The sequence below is a fragment of the Dasypus novemcinctus genome, chromosome 2, assembly GCF_030445035.2.
Source record: "Dasypus novemcinctus isolate mDasNov1 chromosome 2, mDasNov1.1.hap2, whole genome shotgun sequence".
Taxonomy (NCBI): Eukaryota; Metazoa; Chordata; class Mammalia; order Cingulata; family Dasypodidae; genus Dasypus; species Dasypus novemcinctus.
The window spans coordinates 19,615,776-19,637,977 of record NC_080674.1 but is presented as its reverse complement, the minus strand read 5'-3'; the positions used below and the strand labels follow the sequence as shown (position 1 = coordinate 19,637,977).

At 39.1% G+C, this 22,202-nt stretch overlaps 1 long non-coding RNA gene across 2 annotated transcripts in view; it reads left to right on the top strand.

The window, feature by feature from the left end:
- Nucleotides 1-838: 838 nt before the first annotated feature.
- The window catches only part of LOC131280048 (uncharacterized), a 35,288-nt gene continuing 13,924 nt past the window's right edge, over nt 839-22,202 (top strand). The window contains exons 1-2 of one of the 2 annotated variants that reach the window (XR_009187612.2): nt 839-1,003; nt 10,796-10,998. This is a non-coding gene — a long non-coding RNA (uncharacterized lncRNA). Of the gene's footprint in view, nt 1,004-2,735; nt 2,769-10,795; nt 10,999-22,202 lie in introns of those variants that run through there. The other variant, XR_009187614.2, reaches the window with a different exon arrangement.

Genomic DNA, 22,202 nt, shown 5'->3' with positions numbered 1-22,202 from the left:
GGTCTTCTCTCCAGTAGCTTCCTCCACACTGGGCATTCATCCTACTTCCAGGTTTCGGATCAGTGGAGGCAGGACCTCAGTCCTGTCCTCTTCTTCTTGCCCTGGATAAGACCCTCCCCAGGCAATACCCTGGGAAGGTCCCAGATCCCACCACCTATCAGGCTGGCATCTTCTCCCCATGCTTTGGGCTAAGGATACACTGACAGGAGACTGATGCCCCTGCTCCACCGCAGAGCTGACTCCGAACCCTTTCCTCTGTCTCCTTGCCACCTCCCTATTCTGCCTCCCCCTCCACTGTTCCTTTAGTCTGTGTTTCTATACACGTGTGTGTGGGGGGGTGATTTTGGGAAAACAGCTTCACATGGGCAGAAGGAGGCAGAGGTCCCCCAGGATTTACTAACAGCCATTTTTAAAGTTTCCAGGGCAGAGGTTGAGCCTTGGATGCCCGAAGTTTCCAGGGCCTCTGGATTCTGCCCACCCCTTCTGGCCTGAGACCGGCCTTTCTCTCCGGGACACCGTTTCCTAATTGAACAGTGAGGGGTTGAAAACGGCCTTGGGAAAGGGGGCGCTCACCCAGGACAGGGGGCAGTGCTCCCCCAGCCGGGGTGGACATGGGGGGTCGCCACACTCCGGGGCTCGCATGGTCCTGAGCGCCCTCCGAGGCCGGTTGTAGAGGACACCGCGCAGGGCGGTTGGGCTCGTGCCCGCAGCTGCGCGCGCACACGGGGCTGGCGCGGGACGGAGGACGGTACAGGAGCAGGACACCGCCTCGCTGGTCATGCGCAACGAGCCAACGGCTCAACCGCGCCAGTACACTTCCCTGCTCTGTGTCCTCAGCTACGCCAGGAGGCTCCTGGGACACCCCACGGCTAGCTAGGCAGGTGTTGGTCCAAGTGGAGAGCCTGTAAAATCAGGAGCTTCAGAACTCCACTGCCTGTCAGATCCACCTGGGGGGCGTGGATCTGCAACCCTGCAGGGTGCCCAAGGTGCAGGAAAAGGACAGGTCAGGCACTCCTCCATCCTCCACCACCATCCCCCATCCCACCTGGTGTAACGGGGTTGGAAGTAGCCTGGGAGGAGGCAGGCGCCCCGTGCTGCCCGGGGTGGGGTGGGGCCAGGTCCTCTGGTTAGGGAGCCCCTCCTGGCCCTGTTTGGTAGAGGAGCCCCTGGCTCCTGCACACAAAGCACCCAGCTGTCAGGAATGAGCCCAGCCTGAAGGTGGAACCCCAAATCAGTGCTCTGAGCTACCGCTAATATTGTTTTAGTTTGCTGTAAGTTGCTAGGACAAATAGACCAGAAATGGTTTGGCTTTTGCAATGAGGTTTTATTAGGTTAAAAGCCGACAGTTCTGAGGCTATGAAAGTGCCCGAATTAAGGCATCATCAGGAGATCTTTTCTTCCTGAGCTGCAGCTGTGGGCAGTGAGGCACATAGTGGTGTCTTCTTGTCTCTCCCCTCTCTAACAGTCTCATTGCTTCAGCTTCTGTCTAAAGTAGCTTCCTCTCGGATTCTGTGTTCCTTTTATTTAGGCTTCAGGCTCCTAGGTCTTTCACTCTCAGCTTCTGGATTCCTCTCTAGCTCTGCAGCTTTTTTTTTTTTTTTTTTTTTTGTTATCTGACTTTTTATGCTACCATTTATAAAGGACTACACTACAGTAAAAGGATTAAGAAACACCATGAGCCCCACAATCTAATCAAAGGCCCTTAACTGAAGAAATTTAATCAAAAGATCCCACCTACAATAGGTTTACATGCACAGGAATGGATTAGCCCTAAGGACGGGATATTTAAGGTCCTCAAAAGCTCAAACGATCACACACTACATGCTGGATCTCAAAAATACAAGTTTTTCCCATATGCAAAACACATTTATTCCACGGCAATAGTTCAAAAGCCTTAAATCATTTCAGTAACAGTTTTAAGTAGAAAATCTCATCAGAATCAGTTTAGGCATATAGTCTGTACTGGAGCAAAAACTTCCCCTCCAACTGTGCAACTTGGAAAATCCATTAACAGCCTCCATTATACAAAGAAGGGACAGTCATAGATTAAGCATTGCCATTACTGTAGGGAGAAATTGGAAGGGAAACAGGAGTCTCAGGTCTCAAACTGTCCAGAAAACCTACAGGGCATACTCCATTAGGCTTCAAAGTCTGATTGTCACCTCCAGAACCATGGTGTCTTCTCCTCGTAGTCCTACCCTTTCCAAGGCCTTGCCCAGTGGCCATGTTCTCAGCTCCATACTCAGCAACCATCTGGGGGCATCAGAACTCTAGGCCCCACCCTCTGAGAACACTGGGATGAAGCCACACTCCCTTTGTAGGGGAATGTGCTTCACCCTCTCTGAAGCCTGGGAAGCAATTTAGACCTTTTGCTATTAGGCGTCTCATAAGTCTTTCAAAATCTACCTCTTATCCATTTATAAAACTGTTCACATATTCTTGGTATTTGCATTGCTGCATGCACCCCACTTTCCTGGTATCAATATCTGTTTTAATTTACTAAAAGCTTCTGGGAGCAATGTACTGAAATGGGAATTTAGTATGTTAAAACCTTAGCGTTCTGAGCTTATAAACCCATCCAAATCAAGGCATCGTCAAGAGATCCTTTCTCCCTGAGCTGCAGCTGTGGGGCAGTCAGGCACATGAGGGTGTCAGCTTGTCTCTCCCTTCTCCTCTGAGCCTTGTTACTTTCAGCTTCTGTCTAATGTGGCATCCTCTCAACTTCTGTGTTCTGTAGATTTCACCTTCTGGCTTCCAGAGCATCCTTGGTAAGTTCCTGACTTCATTTCTGTCTCTGCAGGCTTTGTTGTTGTTGTTCTCGTGGTTTTTTATTCTACCATATATAAAGGACTATAATAGGATTAAGACTCATGCTGGACCATGCATCTAATTAAAGACTCTTAATGAAGTAATTTAATCAAAAGATCCTTCCTATTAGAGGTTTACATGCACAGGAATGGATTAGCCCTAAAGATAAGCTTCAAACTGCCATATATGTTTAGATTAAAAAGCATAAAGTCTATTTCCAGTCATCAAGTTGGTACTGATAATCCATGCATGAAAAGCAAAAGAAATATGCAAAATATCACCAACAAATACCGCTACTAAATTGCTTATGAAACAAGGCTCTGGGTGACAATTTGACATGTTAATAGAGCTTTGTGGAGTTAAAAAGTAAATTATGTTGGTTGCTTCTTCCTTAATATGCTGGATACAGTTGTTAAAGGAAGGGATGAGCTAAGGCTTCAAATTCCCATCTTAAGCATGACATGAAGTACATTAAAATGTCTGTATGTGCCCTAATAAACACTCATTGCTTATAGCTGCATACTTGCAATTTCTTAAAAACATACCATACTCTCACTGAGTGAGAGGGCAAATTACAAAATGAAATGAGTTCACAACCTAGCCAGGTGTCTCCTGATGACATGAGGCATTGACGAGGAAGTAATATCATCATGAGAATTGGAATAGGAACATATGGACTGACAATGATGACAGTGGAGACGTTGAAAACTTAGGTTCTGCTGAGTCTTCCATGCCAGATGAACTTGTAATGGTCTGCCCTGAGCAATCAGCCACCCACTCTAGTCTGCCCTGAGGAAACAGCTGTCCTCTATTCCTCTGAAGGGATGAACCCTGCTGTGCATGATAAACATGTAACTGCCTCCCCTGAGTAATTAGCCCTCATATGTCCCACTGAAGAATTCAACACTCTTTCACCAGATGAAACTTTAATAGAATTCCCAGAGATAATTGGCTTACAAGACACTGCTCATTCCTCTCATGGCCCATCCCCACCACCCGTCTTTTCTCCCAGACCTATATAACTAGGCTGAAGTGCCAAAACCCCAAAGATGTGATATAAAGTATGGCCCTTAAGGAAGAGTGTTATACTTCAAAAGAACTGCATTAATTTCTAATTTGTACAGACACAAATCAAAGAAATATATGTGGGAATAGATATTAAAAGTTAGAAATAACGCTGGAAAGAGCATAAAGTCAGGTCAGGCTTTAGTTATGTTTAGGGGCCATCTAAACAAAAATTCTGGATTCAATTTTGTAGCTCGAGCATTTTGAAAGAGCTCTAACAGGTGCCCAAATTTTGGAACTGTGACCTACATTACCTGAAGTAGAAATGTCAGAAATGCCCTGGTATAAAGTAGTGAGGGGATCCAAAGGTTTGGAGAGACTGGAATGCTAGAGTGAATTTATCGTGAGAGGCCTCCTTACCCATCCCTGGCATGTCCAGATGACAATCTTTCACCAAGACTATGAGGAATAAATGTGTATGAGCAACTCTATCCTCCCTGATGAGCTCTGTGGTCACTCTTCTCTTAAGGTCAGATATTACTGTGGGAATTGCTGCTATGGAACTGGTATAGTTAAATAGAATGGTTATGATCAGATTCCAGGTTGGCAGAAAACAAGTGGTGGAAATTAATTGACAAACATAGGATAGGCATAGATACATTTGGACAGCAGAGTCAAACAGTAATGAGAATAGTCTGACTCACAGAGACCTGTGTCATTGACTAGTTGATATTGGGGTACCCAGAAGTGATACAGTCAGGCTACTCAACTCTCACTTGATCTATATAAGCAGAAGAGTTCTAGGTCAAGTGAACAGACATCTAATTCGAAGCACAAAAACAGAGCCATGGCCCCTTAATTCCCAGACTTGAGACAAGACTCTGTACTTCTTAAATGTGGGGAAGAACCTAGCTACATGGCCCAAAATTTATACTTTTACTTTTCCAGCCCAGCTACAGCCTTTTATAGTGTGGAATTCGTGCTGGGGAAAAGGAACTGGTCAAACATTTCGGCTCAGAATTGAACATTAATTCCAGGAAACCAAACATGCCACTGTGGTCTACCAGCAGGATGGGGCTTATGGATCTCAAGTGATCAATGAAATGATATCTCAGTTTTGTCTCACAATGGATTAAGTGAGTCCCTAAATATGTTCTGTGGTTATTTCCCCTTTTCCACATAGCATGATTGGAATAGACATACTCAGCAACTGGCAATTTCTCAATAATTGTTCCCTGACATGAGGAATGGAGAACATGATAGTAATTAAGGACAAGTGGAAGCCATGTGAACTGCCTGTACGAAGCAAAGGAGTAAACCAAAGTTGGGGGAGCAAATGTAGTTCAAGCAGATGGGTGCCTGACTCCCACATGCAAGGTCCAAGATTCAGTCCCCAGTGCCTCCTAAAGAAGATGAGCAAACACAATGAGTTGATGCAATGGGCAGACAAAGGAGCAGACACAATGAGCAGGGAGTGGATGGGGCTCAAGCAGTTGGGCACATGCCTCTCACATGGGAAGTCCTGGATTTAGTTCCCAGTTGCTCCTGAAGTAGATGAACAGATGCAGTGAGCAGACAGATGAGGAAGTCATCTTGGGGAGTAAGGGTAAAAATAAACATGATTATTAAAAAACTTAAAAAAAAAGAGAATAAACCAAAGTCAATACTGCTGTGTTCTTGGAAGGATTGCAGGGATTGAGCCTATCCTTAGCACATGATGGATACAAAAATGATGATTACCACCACCACCCCATTCATGACTCCTATTTGGACTGCACAGAAAACATCTTGGAGGATGATAGTGGTTTCCAGTAAACTTAACTAACTAGTGACTCCAATTGCAGCTGCTATTTCAGATGCTATATCATTGCCTGAGCAAAACCTACAATTCCCCTGGTAACTTATGTGCAGCTATTAATATGGCATATGCTTTTTATCTTGATACATTTTAATAAAGACCACCAGAAGTAGTTTGCTTTCAACTAGGAAGGCTAGCAGTACACCTTCATGCCCTACCTCAGGGGCATATCACTCTTAAACCCTATGTCATAATCTTAGTCTTCAAGGACGTTTTGTCCCTTTCTTTTCTGCAAGGCCTCACACTGGTCCACTCTATTGGTGACATTATGGTGATTAGACCTAGTGAGCATGACGTAGCAACTAGTGTAGATTTATTGTGTGGTGGGTGTTAAGAGATAAATCCAATAAAAATTCAGCGTCCTTTCATCTCAGTAAATTTCATGGCATCTAGTAGTGTATACATGTCAAGATATTCCTTCAACTGTGAAGAATAAACTGTTGTATCTGACCTCTCCTATAAATATAAAAGAGATATAACATGTAATTAGCCTTTTGGGATTCTGGAAGAACCTATTCCACATTTGGGTGTTTATGCTGGGTTAAGTCTTTTTGGACACTGGAATGTTCTTATATCAAACCTATATTTATCCTTTGATTTGATTAGATCAGTTAAGGGCTATTTGATTAGATTGTTCCAGTGGGGCATGAGCTACGGTAGGTCTTAATCCTCTTACTGGAGTCCTTTATGAATGGAGGAATAAAAAGATCCAGACACCAAAAAAAAAAAAAAAAAAAAAAAAAAAGATGCAGCGAGAAACACCTCCAGATATTGACATCAGCAAACTCCAGAGAGAGAAAATTCACAGATGGAGTATCCAAAACTGAATGCAACCAGGGCCAGAGGAAAGAGTACAGATAAGTGGACACCACCAAGAGCCTGATCATGCATAGCTGTAGATCAAGGAGAACAGCATCTCAGATGATGTTTTTTTGTATTTTGTTTTTTAACAAATCAATTTTATTGATACATATTAATAAATATAAATCCATCCAAAGTGTACAGTCAATGGTATTCAGTATAATTACATAATTGAGCATTCATCACTTCAATCATTTTAGAGCATTTTCATTATTCCAGTAATAATAATACTTATACTAAATAACAAAAACCAAACAAAGAAAAACTGATCACCTCCGAATCTCTCTAAACTTCCCCTGCCATACATAACTGCTATGCTGTTTCCTTCTCTCTTGTTAATTCTTATTGCTATTTTGTAAAAAAAAAAAGTTATATATGCGATATCGACCATATTGATATTTGATGTTAGGTTTCAATGTGCTCTACAGTACCTTTATACATTTTTTAAACCTTTCTTCTAGTAATATAAATGTCCTTACCATTTCCTTTCAACCACAGTCATACCCATGTAAAAGCTCTGCACAATATTGAATAATAATGATTTTCTTGTGCTGAACCACCCTTCGTGCTTGGTATAAAAATCATTTAACATGATGACTAATTCTTTTAATGTATTGTTGGATTCAATTAGCAAGTATTTGTTAAAGATTTTAGCATCTGTGTTCATTAGGGAAATGGGTCTGTAATTTTATTTTATCATAATATCTTTATCTGACTTTGGTATTAGAGTGATATTGGATTCACAGGATGAGATTAGTAGCATTTCTTGTTCAATTTTTTAGAAGACCCTTAGTAAGATTGGTATTAAAAGTTTTTTGAATGCTTAGGCCATTGATTTTCACTCTTCTTTTTTAATATATTCATTGAGGGCTATAAATTTCTCTCTCAGCACTGTCTTCACTGCATCCCAAAGTTTCTGACATGTTATGTTCTTTTTTTCATTCATCTTGAGATATTATTGATTTCTCTTGAAATTTCTTCTTTGACCCACTCATTATTTAAGATTGTGTTGTTTAATCTCCAAATATTTGTGAATTTTCCCTTTTTCTGTTTCTTGTTGATATCCAACTTTATTCCATTATGATCAGAGAAAGTGCTTTGTATAATTTTGATCTTGTTGAATTTATTGAGATCTGTTTTGTGGCCTAACATTGGTCTATCCAATGTATCCATAACATTGGTCATGGAGGAAGATCCATGAGCACTAGAAAAGAATGTATATCCTATTGTTTGGGAGGACAATGCTCTGTATATGTCTATTAGCTTTAGTCCATTTATCATAATATTCAAGTCCTCTCTTTCTTTATTCATCCTCACCCAGATGTTCTATCTAATGCTGAGAGTGGTGTACTGAAGTCCTCAAATATTATTGCAGAGATACCTATTTCTCCCTTCAGTTTTGCCTGTGTTTATCTCATGTATCTTGGGGCATCCTGATTAAGTGCATATATATGTATGGTTATTATTTCTTCCTGGTGGATTGTGCCTTTTATTAATATATAATGTCCTTCCTTAGCTCTAATAATAATCTTGCTTTTAAAGTCCATTTAATCAGATATAAATATAGATATCCAGACATTTTTTGGCTACTGCATGTATAAAATATCTTTTCTCAGCTTTCACTTTCAATCTCTTGGCCCAATCAAAGCCTTAATCATAATTTAATCAAGTCAAAGTGAAACCTCTGATTACAATACAATATAATATGCCCAGAGGAACAGATCAGTTTATAAACATAATCCAATATCTATTTTTGGAATTCATAAACAATACCAAACTGCTACAATACCATAAAGACAGTTTTTATTTCACTCATTTTGACCTTTGTGTTTTATCTGTCATTTTATTTTCAGCATTCATTTTACACTTTTCATTACTTTTACTAATATAAGCTTCATTTCTAGACTCTCTTCCAAGCCTCTCTCTCCTGTCTTTTCTTTTCAGGCTGTAACATTCCCTTTCATATTTCCTACAAAGCCAATCTCTTTCTTATAAATTCTCTTAGTTTCTATTTATCTGTGAATGTTCTAAACTTGCCCTCATTTTTCAAAGACAGTCTTGCTGGATATAACTTTCTTGGCTGGCAGATTTTCTCTTGCAGTATCTTAAATATGTCATACCACTGCCTTCTTGCCTCCATGGTTTCTGATGAGAAATTTGGCACTTAATATTATTGGGTATCCCGTATATGATATGCATTACTTTTCTCTTGCTGCTATCAACATTCTCTGTCTTTGGAATTTGACATTCTGCTTAGTGTGTGTCTCAGAGTTGCTCTATTCAGATTTATTCAGATGAATGTGTTGTACTTCTTGGACACATATCTATGTCCTTCAATAGTGTTTGGCAATTTTCTACCATTATTTCTTCAAATATATTATATTTTTCAAATATTCCTTCTCCCTTTTTCTCTTCTACTTCTGGGACTATCGTGGCACATATGTTTGCATGTCTCTAGCCATGATTTATTTCCCTAAAACTCTGTTAAAATTTTTCCACTCTTTTCTTCATCTGTTGCTTTGTGTGTTCACTTTCTAAGGTCATTTATTCCAGTGTACCAATCCTTCCTTCTACCTCCTCAAATCTGCTGTTATATGCCCCCAGTAGAGTTTTATCCCCTTGAATTGTCTTCCTCATCTTTTTACTCATTGTTTACTCATTGCATTTGCTAATTGTCTGCTCATTTGTTCATTGTCTTCTCATTGCTTTTTTTTTGGGGGGGGAGGCACAGGGAAATAAATTAATCTGAGACCTCCCATACTTTCATTCTGCAGCACTGTCTTTGTTACTCTTGTAATTCTGGTATTTTGATAACATATTATATCAGTTTTTGTTTTGTCTGTCTGTGAAGACTTTGAAATCACCCTCATTTTTGAAGGACAACTTTGCTGGATATAGTATAGTTAGCTGGCAGTTTTTCTCTTTCAGTACCTTAAATACGTAATACCACTTTCTTCTCTACTCCATGGTTTCTGATGAGAGATTAGTACTTCATCTCATAGAGTTTCCCTTCTATGTGGTACTTTGCTTTTCTCTTGCTATTTTCAAAATTCTCTCTTTAACTCTGATATTTGTCATTCTGAGTAGTAGGTGTCTTGGGATAGGTCTATTTGGATTTATTCAGTTTGGGGTACATTGTCTTCTTTGGACATTGATATTTATGTCTCTCATAAGGGTTGGAAGTTTTCAGTCATTACATCCTGAAATATTCTTTCTGCCACTTTTCCATTCTTATTTCCTTATGGGACACTCATGATACACGTGTTTATGAGTTCCACATTATCACTCAATTCCCTGAGACACTGTTCCATTTTTTTCACTCTCTTCTCTTTCCATTCTCTTATCTTTTCCCATTCATTTGGAAAAGTCTTCATTTTGAAGATTCTGTCTTCAAAATCGCCATTTCTATCATTGAGCAATTCAAATCTTCTCTTATGTGCCTCTAATATATTTATTCTCATCATCCTGTCTTTCATTCCATAAGGTCTTTACTTTTCTTTAAAGGCTTTCAAATTGTTCTTTATGCTTACCCAATATCTTCTTAATATCCTTTATCTCTTCATATTTTCTTTCAATTCTTTGAATTTATATAAGAGATTTATGTGATTATCATTGATTAATTGTCTTAAATTCTGTATCTCTTAAGACTATTTGGTTTGTTCTTTTGACTGGGCCATTACTTCCTATTTCCTATTATGGCTTGTAATTCTTTTTGGGGGTCAAAGCATCTGAATATATTGGTGAATTTACTCTGATGGACAATTTTTCTCTCATGCCTATTGTTTTTTTCTCACAGTTCTTCTTTGATATGTGATTCGACTTATTCTAAGTTTTTTAAATTGTCCAGTATAACTTATAAAATATGTTCCAGGGACTTACTAACTGGACAAAGATTTTCTCCCATGAGTTCAGGTACAGAGAAAACCAAAAGCAGTTTTTGTCCATGAAATTTACAGAGTAACCAGGAGTTGGCGATCATTGGCTTATCTTTCCACAGAGAAGTTTCAGTCCCCATATTCTTGTGTTTTGGTCTGACAAGACCTGAAGTTTCAAGGGAGCTTTTCTGGCTGAATTCACTGAAAAAAAGTCCCTGACACCCCCTCACTTTTCCGTTGTAACTGCTAACAGGGAGGAAAATGACTGTTCTCCTTTCAGTCATGTGAACTGAGCCAGGGTTTTTATCCCAGCTTACTATCTGGGGGTTGGCAAAGGAAGTCTTTCCTGGCTGTGGCAGTGTTTGGTAACTACTTTTTGTCCTTTCAGGTTCTTTGCCTCTTTGTCCCATACTTTCCTGGAAGTTGGGAAGCTCTGTCCTGATACATTGGCCTCCACAGCAGTTTCCTCAGACAACTTTTGGCTCTTTCACAACTGTTTTTTGTGACCAACTTGAGCGCTGCCAGACTAATTTGATGCCATATTCCCCTCTAATGATGTCTTGATTTGGATGGTTCCATAGCCACAGAACTGTAAGTCTTTTTTTTTTAATTCATTTTTTAAAAAATATTACATTCAAAAAATATGAAGTCCCATTCAACCCCACCGCCCCACCCCCCTCTCCCCCCACAGCAACACTCTCTCCCATCATCATGACACATTCATTGCATTTGGTAAGTACATCTCTGGGCATCGCTGCACCTCATAGTTAATGGTCCACGTCATAGCCACGTTCCATCCAGTGGGCCCTGGGGGGATCTACAATGTCCCGTAATTGTCCGTGAAGCACCACCCAGGACAGCTCCACGTCGCGAAAACGCCTCCAGGTCTCATCTCTTCCTCCCGTTCCCTGCACCCAGCAGCCACCATGGCCACCCTTCCCACACCAATGCCACATTTTCTCTGTGGACATTGGATTGGTTGTGTCCATTCCACATCTATGTCAAGAGGGGGCTTAGATTCCACATGGATACTGGATGCAATCCTCCTGCTTTCAGTTGTAGGCACTCTAGGCTCCATGGTGAGGTGGTTGACATTCTTCAAATCCATGTTAGCTGAGTGGGGTAAGTCCAATAAATCAGAGTGTAGGAGTTGAAGTCTGTTGAGGTTCAGGGCATGGCTATCATATTGTCAGTCCAGAGATTCAAATCCCCTAAATATATCTTAAACCCCAACACAATTCCAGTAAAGTAGCATGAAAGTCTTGTGAAAAGATATCCCATCTGAGTCCAGTTCCATCACGCAGAAACACCAGCTCCAAAGAAGGGCCAACTGACATGACAGTGAACCCTATCTGCCATGACCATAGAACCCGTGGGTCTCTTTAGCCCTCAAAAGAACCAATACCTGGGGTTATATCTACTTTATCTGTCTCAGAGACAGAACTGTAAGTCTTTAAACAAATGAATCCTATTTGAAAATTCAACCCATTTCTGGTATACTTCTCCAAGAGCTTTCAGCAAAATAAACAGTATCTTACTCTAGCCCATTTATCAAATTGCTCAAAACACTGCAAGTTTTGATTAGGGAGAGGAATAAGAGGAGGATCTTCAACAGAATCAGGCTCCTGTGCAGTTGCTCTACTACTTCAACCATATTGGACCATTTGGTGGACCCTATGAGAGTATTGCAGCACAGAACCTTAAGAATTTGAAGCAAAGCCCTGCAATCTTCTGTAGATAACTATTCTCCTTTTCAGAAACAGCTTTGGCCTCCTAGTGGGTCTCAGTATAGACCATACTCTTAACCATTGGCCACTAAATTACCATGACATGTTTGTTGCCCTTCATGAACAGTGTGTTGTCTAACCCTCAAACCATAAGTTTAGTGTGTACAAGTAGCACTCTATAATCAAATGGAAAAATTTTATGTGAGATAGGGCTTGAACAGACCCTGAAGGCACAAATAAGCTACCTGAAAAATTACCCCAAATGCCCATGGCCCTCATTCCTGTCACAATACCTTCTCTTATTCCAGGGCTATAACTTTTTGTGGAGTTCCCTAAAGTTGTTTGACTGAAAAAGGGGAAACTCAGACCTGGTTTACAGATGGTTCTGCATATACACAGGAACTACCTGAAAATGGACAACTGCAGGACTATAGCCCCATTCTGGGACACCTGGGAAAAAAAAGTGGTGAAATGGAATCTCCCAGGGGGCAGAAATTTGAATAGTGCACCTGCTTGTTCAATTAGCCTTGGAAAGAGAAATGACCGGTGTTACTTTTTTGTGTGTATGTGTGTTAACTATGTATTTTTTTAGTTAAATATTTATTTTGCTGCTCTATTAGAGTATATAGCAGGACTGCTCAGGATGAGAATTCAGTATTCTTTGGTTATAGAATAAGGTCTAGAGTTAAATGCAATAATTTTGAGGACTTGGCATACTGGTCTGGTTTCTTTTACTTTTCAGTACCCATTGAGACAATGCTCCATGATCATTAGAACAAACAATGTATTCATATGTGATAGAGGCATGCCCCATGTACACCTCTCCCTGCACTTTTCCCCATCAAACACCCCACAACAGTGATGCTCCTCTGCATCTGGATGTCAACCAAGCTCCAGACCTCACCCTCCAAGAGGGTGGGGGTAATTGCCACACCTTACCTAATCTTTGGGTTTGAGTCTTAACCCCCCCAGTATAGTGATATGAAGACAACATTCCCCCTGAATGTTAGCATACAGGCTCAACCCTCTCAGAGCAATGAGTTGATCACCTGGCCTTCCCTAACCTTTGGCATGCAGGCTCAACCCTCTTGGAGCAACGAGTTGGCCATCTGGTCTTCCCTATTCCATGGGGGACAGGTCCACCCTTCTCAGACCTATGGGGTGCTGACCTTAACCACCATAATCCTTGGGGAATATGCTCCACACTCTCTGCATCCTGGGGTGGCAAAACTCTTCCAGAACATCAGGTGGGAACATCCACCTTCAACTGCTGGTGCAAACTTACCCTCTCTGAACATATGGGTAGGGTTCCTTTCTTGGCCCAAGGTGATGTCTTAATTCCAGATCTTTTTAGTTTTCCTCTTAAAGCTGTTTCTCATCCAATCTCTCCTTTCCATGTCCCTTTTAGTCCAAGCTGGCAGTGGTTTTGTTCATACAGTTCTCTCAAAAACCTTGTTGGTTTAGCATGCAAGTACCAGGGGTACAAGCCATCAGACAGTAAGACTTTCCACAAATCTTTCCAAGATAATTGCATCTTTGATCCTGATTTATAAGTTCCAAGTTTAGTTAAACCCTCCAATGGGGCTCTTTCTTTTGGTAGCTTGATTTCCAGAAGCTTGGGATTTCCAGAGTTAGTTTCTATTTTCTTTGTGCCTGACAGTTCAGTCCTCAGCATATCTCACTAGTCTAGCCGTTTGCTATAAGTGCAAGCAGAAGCCAAGCCACATTCTCTGGGTTTCCTTTGGAAATTTCTTCAGTGAAATGCGCAGGCTTATCATTTTCAAATTCTGCCTTCCATAAAACACCAGGAGTTAGTCTTGCTAAGTTCTCTGCAACTTTAAAACACGGATTACCTTTCCTCTAGTTTCCAATAATAGTTTCATCATTTACTTCTGTGACATCAAAAAAATTCTCTTTAACATCCATATTGCTATCAACAGTCTCTTCAAAGCACTATAGGTCTTTTCTTCCAAGTATCTCACAATTCCTCCAAAAATACCCCTTACCCATTTATAAAAGTGTTCCAGCATTTTGGTAATTACAAAAGCACTTCCCCATTCCTCGGTACCAAATTCTGTATTAGTCAGCCAAAGGGGTGCTGATGCAAAATACCAGAAATTGGTTGGTTTTTATAAAGGGTATTTAATTGGGGTAGGAGCTTACAGATACCAGGCCATGAAGCATAATGTACTTCCCTCACCAAAGTCTATTTTTACATGTTGGAGCAAGATGGTTGCTGATGTCTGTGAGGGTTCCTCCCTTCTAGGGTCTTGCTTCTCTCTCCTCTGTGTGTTACTTCACGGGGCTCCAGCTTAAGGCTTTAGCATCAAACTCCAACATCCAAAACCCTCAGCTCTGTCCTTAGCAATGCCTTTTTCTGTAAGTTCCCACCCGGTGGGTGGGAACTCAATGCCCTAATGAAGTGGCCCAGTCAAAGCCCTAATCATAACTTAATCATGCCCAGGTACAGACCAGATTCCAAACATTATCCAATATTATTTTTGGAATTCATAACCATATCAAACTGCTATAGGAAATAAAATAATAATAGCAAATAAATTACAAAAATAAAAAGAATGAAAAATAGGAAGTATAACTACAACTTTTTTAAAAGTACAATAAAACACTTTTTCTATGTTTTTACCACAATAAGATCTGTTACCTTTTATGTGTAGTGACAGTTTCTTCTGTGTGTTCCCCATTGTCTTATTTTTTTTACTTTTTATTTATCTAAAATTGGCCTTAGGTTATAGAAAAGTCACATTAAAAATATAGGGGCTTCTCATACACCCAACCCCTTACCCCTCCCCCTCTCATCTATTAGTAACGTTTTACATGTGTATGGTATATTTGTTACAAATGATGTACAAATATTGAAGCATTGCTACTAACCATGCTTAATGGTTTACATTATGGTTTACATTTTGCGCTGTACACTTTTATAGATTTTGAAAAAATTTGAAAGATCTGTATCCAACCATGCAAGATCATCCAGAACAATTCCAATGTCCTATATTTCTTCTATTCTAGTCTTCTCTTCCTCAGGATTTGACAATTTTATTAATCTTCTCAATGAAACAACTTTCATTTTTACAAGTTTTTTTTGGTGTTTTTTTATTATTCTCAATTTCATTTAGCTATGCTCTCCTCTTTGTTATTTCTTTATTTCTGCTTGTTTGGGGATTTGCTGTTCTTTTTCTAGTTCCTCCCCATGTGCAATTAGGTCTTTGATTACCTTTCTTCTTTTTTAATAGAAGCATTTATGGCTATCTATTTCCTCGAAGCACTTCCTTTGCACTTTCCTTAACTTTCAAGAAGTTACTGATTTATTTTGCTCTGTCCTCCTTGACCCACTGATTGATTAAGTGTTTGTTATTTCAATTCCATATCTTTGTCCCTGTTCTCTTTTTCTGCCCCTTAATGATTTCCAGCTTCATTGCATTTTGGTCAGAGAAATTACATGTATTATTTCAATCTTTCAGAATTTGTTGAGAGTTGTTCTGTGACCTAGCATGTGGTCTAGCCTAAAAAATGATCCATGTGAGCTTGAGGAGAATGTATATCCCACTGTATTTGAATGTAATGTTCTATATGTCTATTAGGTATAGATCCCTAATGTATTATTCAAGTTCTCTGTTTCTTTTTTGACCATTTATCAAGATGTTCTGTGTAAAGGTGATAATGGTGTATTAAATCCCCCATTATAGTTGTATAGGCATCTATTTCTTCACTAGTTTTTCAATGTTTGCCTCATGTATTTTTTGGAACCTGCTTAGGTACATAAATGTTTATGATTGTTGTTTTGTTCCCCTCTCCCTGCCCTCAGAACCTCCAGTGACCATTGCCTCTACATCAATGATATAATTTCTTCCATTGGCAGAATCACAATGTCTATTGTAGAACACCAGTAAGTCTACTTAAGTCCATAGTTCATTCCCCAATTCTGAGGATTCTGATGGTGATATCTGCTCCACCTCTACTTGAGAGAGGGCTTCAATCCCATAAGGCTGATGGATGGGACTCTTGTGCTTGAAGTTGTAGACTGTCTTGGTTCCTTGGTTTGGGGGTTGTCCATCATCTCCTCCTTGTTAGCTGTCCTGGGTGAATCCAATGAACTAGAGAGTAGATGTTGCAAATCAAGTGAGATTCTGGGCCCAGCTGGCACATGGACAGCCCAAAGATTTAAGTGTCTTGGATGGGGATAGTAGAGCCATGTGTAGGGGAACCACGACTGCATCCAACTCTGTCTCACAGGGGCGCATAAATTCCAGAGTAGGCAAGGCACCAAATCCTGATCTACCTGCCCAGACTATAGTGTCTAGATGTCTCCAGAGCACTCGAGCCCTGCTATTTGGCATAGTCTACTTTGGCTGTCAATAAGATCCTGCTGAGATCTTTCTTCTTGATACATTATCACTTTTATGAGTTATAGTATCCTGCTTTGTTTCTTATAATAGTTTTCCTTTTAAAGTCTATTTTGTCTGATGTTTGTATAGCTACTAATGCGTTTTTGGTTATTGTTTGTTTGTAAAATGGTTTTCCAATCATTGACTTGGAACCTCCTTGCATCTCTGGGTCTAGGGTGAGTTTTTTGTAGACAGCACATAGAAGCATCATATTTTGTTATCCATTCTGCCAATTTGTGTCTCTTGATTAGAGCATTTAATTCATTAACATTCAGTGTTATTACTGTCAAGACATTACTTACATTAACCATATTTTTTTTAGGTTTATATATGCCATATATTATTTTTTTATTTCTCTTTTTGTCATTATGGTGCTGTTTCTCCCATAGCCAGTATTCATGGGTCCAATAATCAAAGAAGGGGGATAGGAGTGGCACCACTCTGTATTACCCTTAGTGATCCAGTAGGAAAAAATGTCCCTGCAACATTAAAATCTGCTGGTCTACAGGAAATTGCTGTATTGGCTGGGATGACTGATTCTGACTATCAAATTAAATAGGATTGAAACTACGTAAAGGAAGTAAAGAATGCTTGCGTGGAATACAGGGGATTCCCCAGGGCATCTTTTAGTACTACCATGCCCTGAGATGATATTTTATGGAAAATTAAAACAACCTCATCCAGGCAGGACTACCAATGGACCAGAAACTTCAGAAATGAATGTTTGGGTCACTCTGTCATTGAAAGAATGACAGCCATGTAAAATCCTTGCTGAGGGTAAAGAGAGCATGTATTAGGTAAGGAATATGGTACAAATTCCAATCATATGACTATTTTCAGAAATGAGGACTGTAATGTTTATGGTTATTTCTTCCTTGTATTGTTATGAGTATGTATATAAATGTACATAAATAAAATATCTTTTTGTTTCTTCTTTATCTTATCTCATCATATGAAACAATTTGTATTAGTTTCATGTCATAATAATTACCCAAGGACTTCCACCCTATTATGAAGTGATTTTGTGCAGTCCCTGTTGTATACATGTCATTTGAGTATTGTTAGGTGAAAAATATGTCAGTCATTAGTTTACTTAGAGTTTAAATGTGTTTTAAGATGAGGTGTATGGATGCCAAGTTGAAAAGTGGTGGGCTGTGAAGGTTATGTCAACATAGCCAGGTGATGGTGCCCAGTTATTTGTTCATGCTAGCACAGGTATAATTGTTACTTTGAGGACATTTTGAGGACTGAAATCATTAGTAGTCGATTGCACTTATAGCTGATTACATCTACAATCGACTGAGGAGATTGCCTTCAATAATAAGAGATGCCTCATGCAATCAGCTGAAAGCCTTAAAAGAAATGATGAATTCAGAAGAGAGAATTTTTATCTCTACTTCACTCAGCCAGCTTCTCCTAGCAAATTCATTGAAAACCTTTATCAGTGGTCCAAGCTTTCAGCTTGCCCTATGAGATTTGTAATTGTGCATAAGCACAGTCATGTGAAACAATTTTACAAAATCTCATAATATTCACATATATCCCCTGTGGGTTCTCTTTTCCTAGAGATTCATGATTAATACAGGGCCTTTCCCCCTTGTTGGTTAGGGAAATCTAATGCTGGAGCCCTGATTTCAGACCTTACTTGAGTTTCAACCTGAAAATCAAGAGATAATTTAGTTTTGGAGCTATTTTCTTTTAAATTGAGACCACAATTTTGTTAACCAGATCTTAAGAAAACCCACTCACTGGAAACCTGTTAAAGGATGGAATTTTCTCAGACCCATGTTTCCCTCCATGGGATTCTTTAAACTGAGAAAACCATCCATTTATATATTTCTAGAGGGAACTTTTAATGATAGCATCAGAGCAATTGAAAATGTATATCCAGAAGTAAATCGTGTGGCAGAATTAGTGTCCAGAACCGAAGGACCCTAAATATTCATATCAACAGGGGAACATTCGAGAACTTTCGATAGAAAAGTGTGTTCTGTATACACCAATCTAAAATCATAGAACACTCAGTAGAAGACATCAAGCCAAAAATAAATATTCTAGATTTACTGGGCAAGCTAAGACATTGAGATTTGTTCAGTGGTTTAATTTGGGGGCTGGGTCTCTGGCTTTGAGGCACCTGCATTCTGTTGGCTTTGTTCTCCTTGTAACTATTATTCTGAACTCCCTGATCCTTTGTGCCTTGTCAAAATCTTAAATGAGGAGTTAACCTGGCAGGTTATATTTCTGTGATTGAAACATGACGGAAGAGGAAAGAGGGATATAATGAGAATGAGGCTAATCCTTTACAAGAAATCTAGTAAAGGACAGCTGATGGTGATTGGTACAGGCCAACTTCTGACAAAGCTTTTGGTCGAGAGTAAGAACAAAGGGGGGCATTGATAAATGCAAAAAATGCCACCAACAAATCCTGAAAGTATAAATGCAGTAACGATAAATACAACAATAATAATAACAAATACAATAGCATTGCCTTATGCCCCCTAGGTAAACCCAAAGTCACCAATTCAATATTACCTTTAAGTTTCCACATTCACTCTCTATAATCTCTTTTTGTCTTACGGGAATTCCTATCCTTGTGTGATTTGGATGTTTCCTCAATTCATGAATGGTTTACTAATTAAATAAACTCACAGAAATATCATCTTGCCAAGTATTTTATTTTACCACTCTGCTTCTTCTTTACAGAATGGGGGTGAAGGAAATGTTAGGTGAGAAAGCCCCTTATGGATTGTAAAGCACTAGGACAATGCCCATATTTTATATCTCTTAGAATCAATTATGCCATCCTGCAAACTCTATTCTTTTGTTAATCATTATAAAATTTCATGTAAAGTAAATTGTCTTCCAACTCAGATCTGCAGTATGTTACCCCAGAGCTAACCATTGTTAAGTGTTTCTTTTCAATTTTTCCAGAAATTTTTGAGGCACACTGTAAATTTGTTTGTGTGTGTGTACTTGTAGCACACTCTTCTCCATTCCTGCAAAAAATATATATATATGCAAGTCTCATATGTAATTTCATATTAGCTATTAGCCAGTATTCAAAAAACAAAAAGGAACAGGTAAAATTAATTATAGGAATGTATTTTATTTCATCCAATACAATAAAAATATCATTTCAAGACATTATAAATAGAAGTATGTTTTAACTTTTTATTGTACTGAGTTTTATACAATTTAAACACCCAATTTTAATGCTTTCAAGTGTATAATTCAGTGGTATTAATTTCATTCACAATGCGATCCTACCATCACTAGTATCCATATTGAAACTCTTTCAACATACCAAAATGAAATGGTTTATATATTAAGCAATTACTCCATATTCTGGCCCCATTCTTGACACTGATAACCTGTTGTCTACTTTCTGTCTTCATAAATTTGCTTAATCTGGGTATTTCCAACAAATGAAATAACAAATACCCTTGCATTTCTGTCTTATTCCACTCAAGAAAATATCTTCAAGTTTCATGCTGTAAAATGTATCACAACTTTATCTTTTATTGGTTGAATAATATCCTATTGTATGTATAAACCACATTTTGTTCATCCTTGCATCTGCTTCATGGCCACTTATGTTGCTTCTTTCTCTGGCTATTGAGAATGATGCTGCTGTGAACAATGATGTATAAATATTTACCTGAGCCTTTACTTTCAATTTTTGTGGATATATGCTTAAAAATGGGAATGTTGGTTCATATGTTAACTCTATACTTGACTTTCTGAGGAGCAGCCAGACTAATTTTCAAGGGGTTGCACATTGCTACCAATAAAGGGTAAGGGTTCCAATTTCTTCATATTTCCGCTAGCACTGGTTATTTTCCATGAATTAAAAAATAACAGCCACAGTAGTGTGAGTGAAGTCATGCCTTATAGTGGTTTTGAGTGGCATTTCCCTAATGACTATCTCTGTTGAGCATTTCTTCATGTGCTTGTTTGAAAGTCTTCATTGAAGAAATGTCTATTTAAGCCCTTTGTCCATTTTTAAATTATATTTTTCAATTTTTTCTTGTATAAGTGAAAGTGTTATTGTTGTATTCTGGATATTAACCCCTCATCAGATGTAATTTCTCCTATTCTATAGGATGTATTTTCACTTTCCCGATAATTGTCCTTTGACTTAAAAAATGTTTTTAATTCTGATGAAGTCCATTTTATCTATTTTTGCTTTTCGGTATTTATGCTTTTGTTGTCATTTCTAAAATCACTGCCAAATCAAAGGTCATGAGGTGTTTTCTCTATGTTTTCTTCCAGACTGTTCAGATTTTAGCTCTAAAGTTTAGGTCCTTGAAACATTTTGAGTTCATTTTTATTAATGTTGTAGGACGGGGCATGTGGACACTTGGTTTTCCCTTTAACATTTGTTAAAGGGACAATTCTTTCCATTTTATATACTTATTTGCCTTGTCCAAAATCAGTCAACATTTGATGTGTAAGTTAGTTTCTGGATGCTCGATTCTATATCATTGGCCTTTATTTCTATCTCTATTCCATAACCACACTCTTCTGATTACTGTGACTTGTAATAAAATGGAAATTAAGATGCATCAAGCTCCATTTCATTTTTCTATTTCAAAATTGTTTTGACTGTTCAGGGTTATTTGCATTTCCATATGATTTGAGAATAGGTTTTCCCATTACTGAAAAATGCTGCTGAATTTTGATAGGTTTTACATTAAATCTACAGCTCTTTTGGGGTATCACTGACATCTTAACAATATTAGGTCTTCCTGTCAATGAACACAGGGTTTCATTTCCATTTATTTAAGTCTTTTAAATTTCTTTTATCAGTGTTTTGTATTTATTAGTGTGCATCACCTTCAGTTTCTTGTTTAAATTTATTCCTAGATATTTTATTCTTTCAGATGCTAATTTCAGGTAGCTCCTATTTGGTTCTTAGAAAGACAATTGGTTTTTGCATGTTAATCCTGTAACCTGCCAATTTGTTGAATTTTTTATTTCTATTTGTTTTGAAGTGATGTACAATTATTGATATGCTTTACAGTATTTACTTCATACCAATTATTCCTTAACAGAGGCATGACTCTGAGTGGTCTACCTGACAACACCTGAGTTTTGAGATTTTCCACCCTAAATTATGAGAACATGACTATTTCAAGTCTTTGTGAACTGTGAGGATTGTTCTGCCTGTTCTTTGGTGGTTGTGGCCTTGTCTGGGGAGGCCATGCATAGCTGTATGTACAGGCACTGTGCTCAGCTGAAGCCCACTGGGAGACCTGTACCCAGCTCTGTTGTACACATTCTCTCCTTTCCTTTTCTCTCCCTAGATAGCTCTCTGCACTGTTTCCAGCTCCCTCCCATGAGCACTCTGTCCTATAAACTCACATTATCCTTCTTGTGCTCCCAGTTCGATCTCATGAACTCAGGGATACTGTCAGGATTCATCAGGGATTCCCTGCCTGTGGAGAGGTGACCAAGCCTGAATGCTCTTGCACTGGAGAGGGCTAGTCTTGCCAACTGTGTCGAAGCTTCCCAGGAGGCCCTTGGGTCACATCTGGCATGATGTTCAGAGCTCATCCCAGATAGAGGCTCTAGCCCTGGGGAGCAAAGCCACATGTGACCATTGGTCATACATGAGTTTAAGACCATTAAATTCCTGTCCATTTGACAGATGAATGAGAGA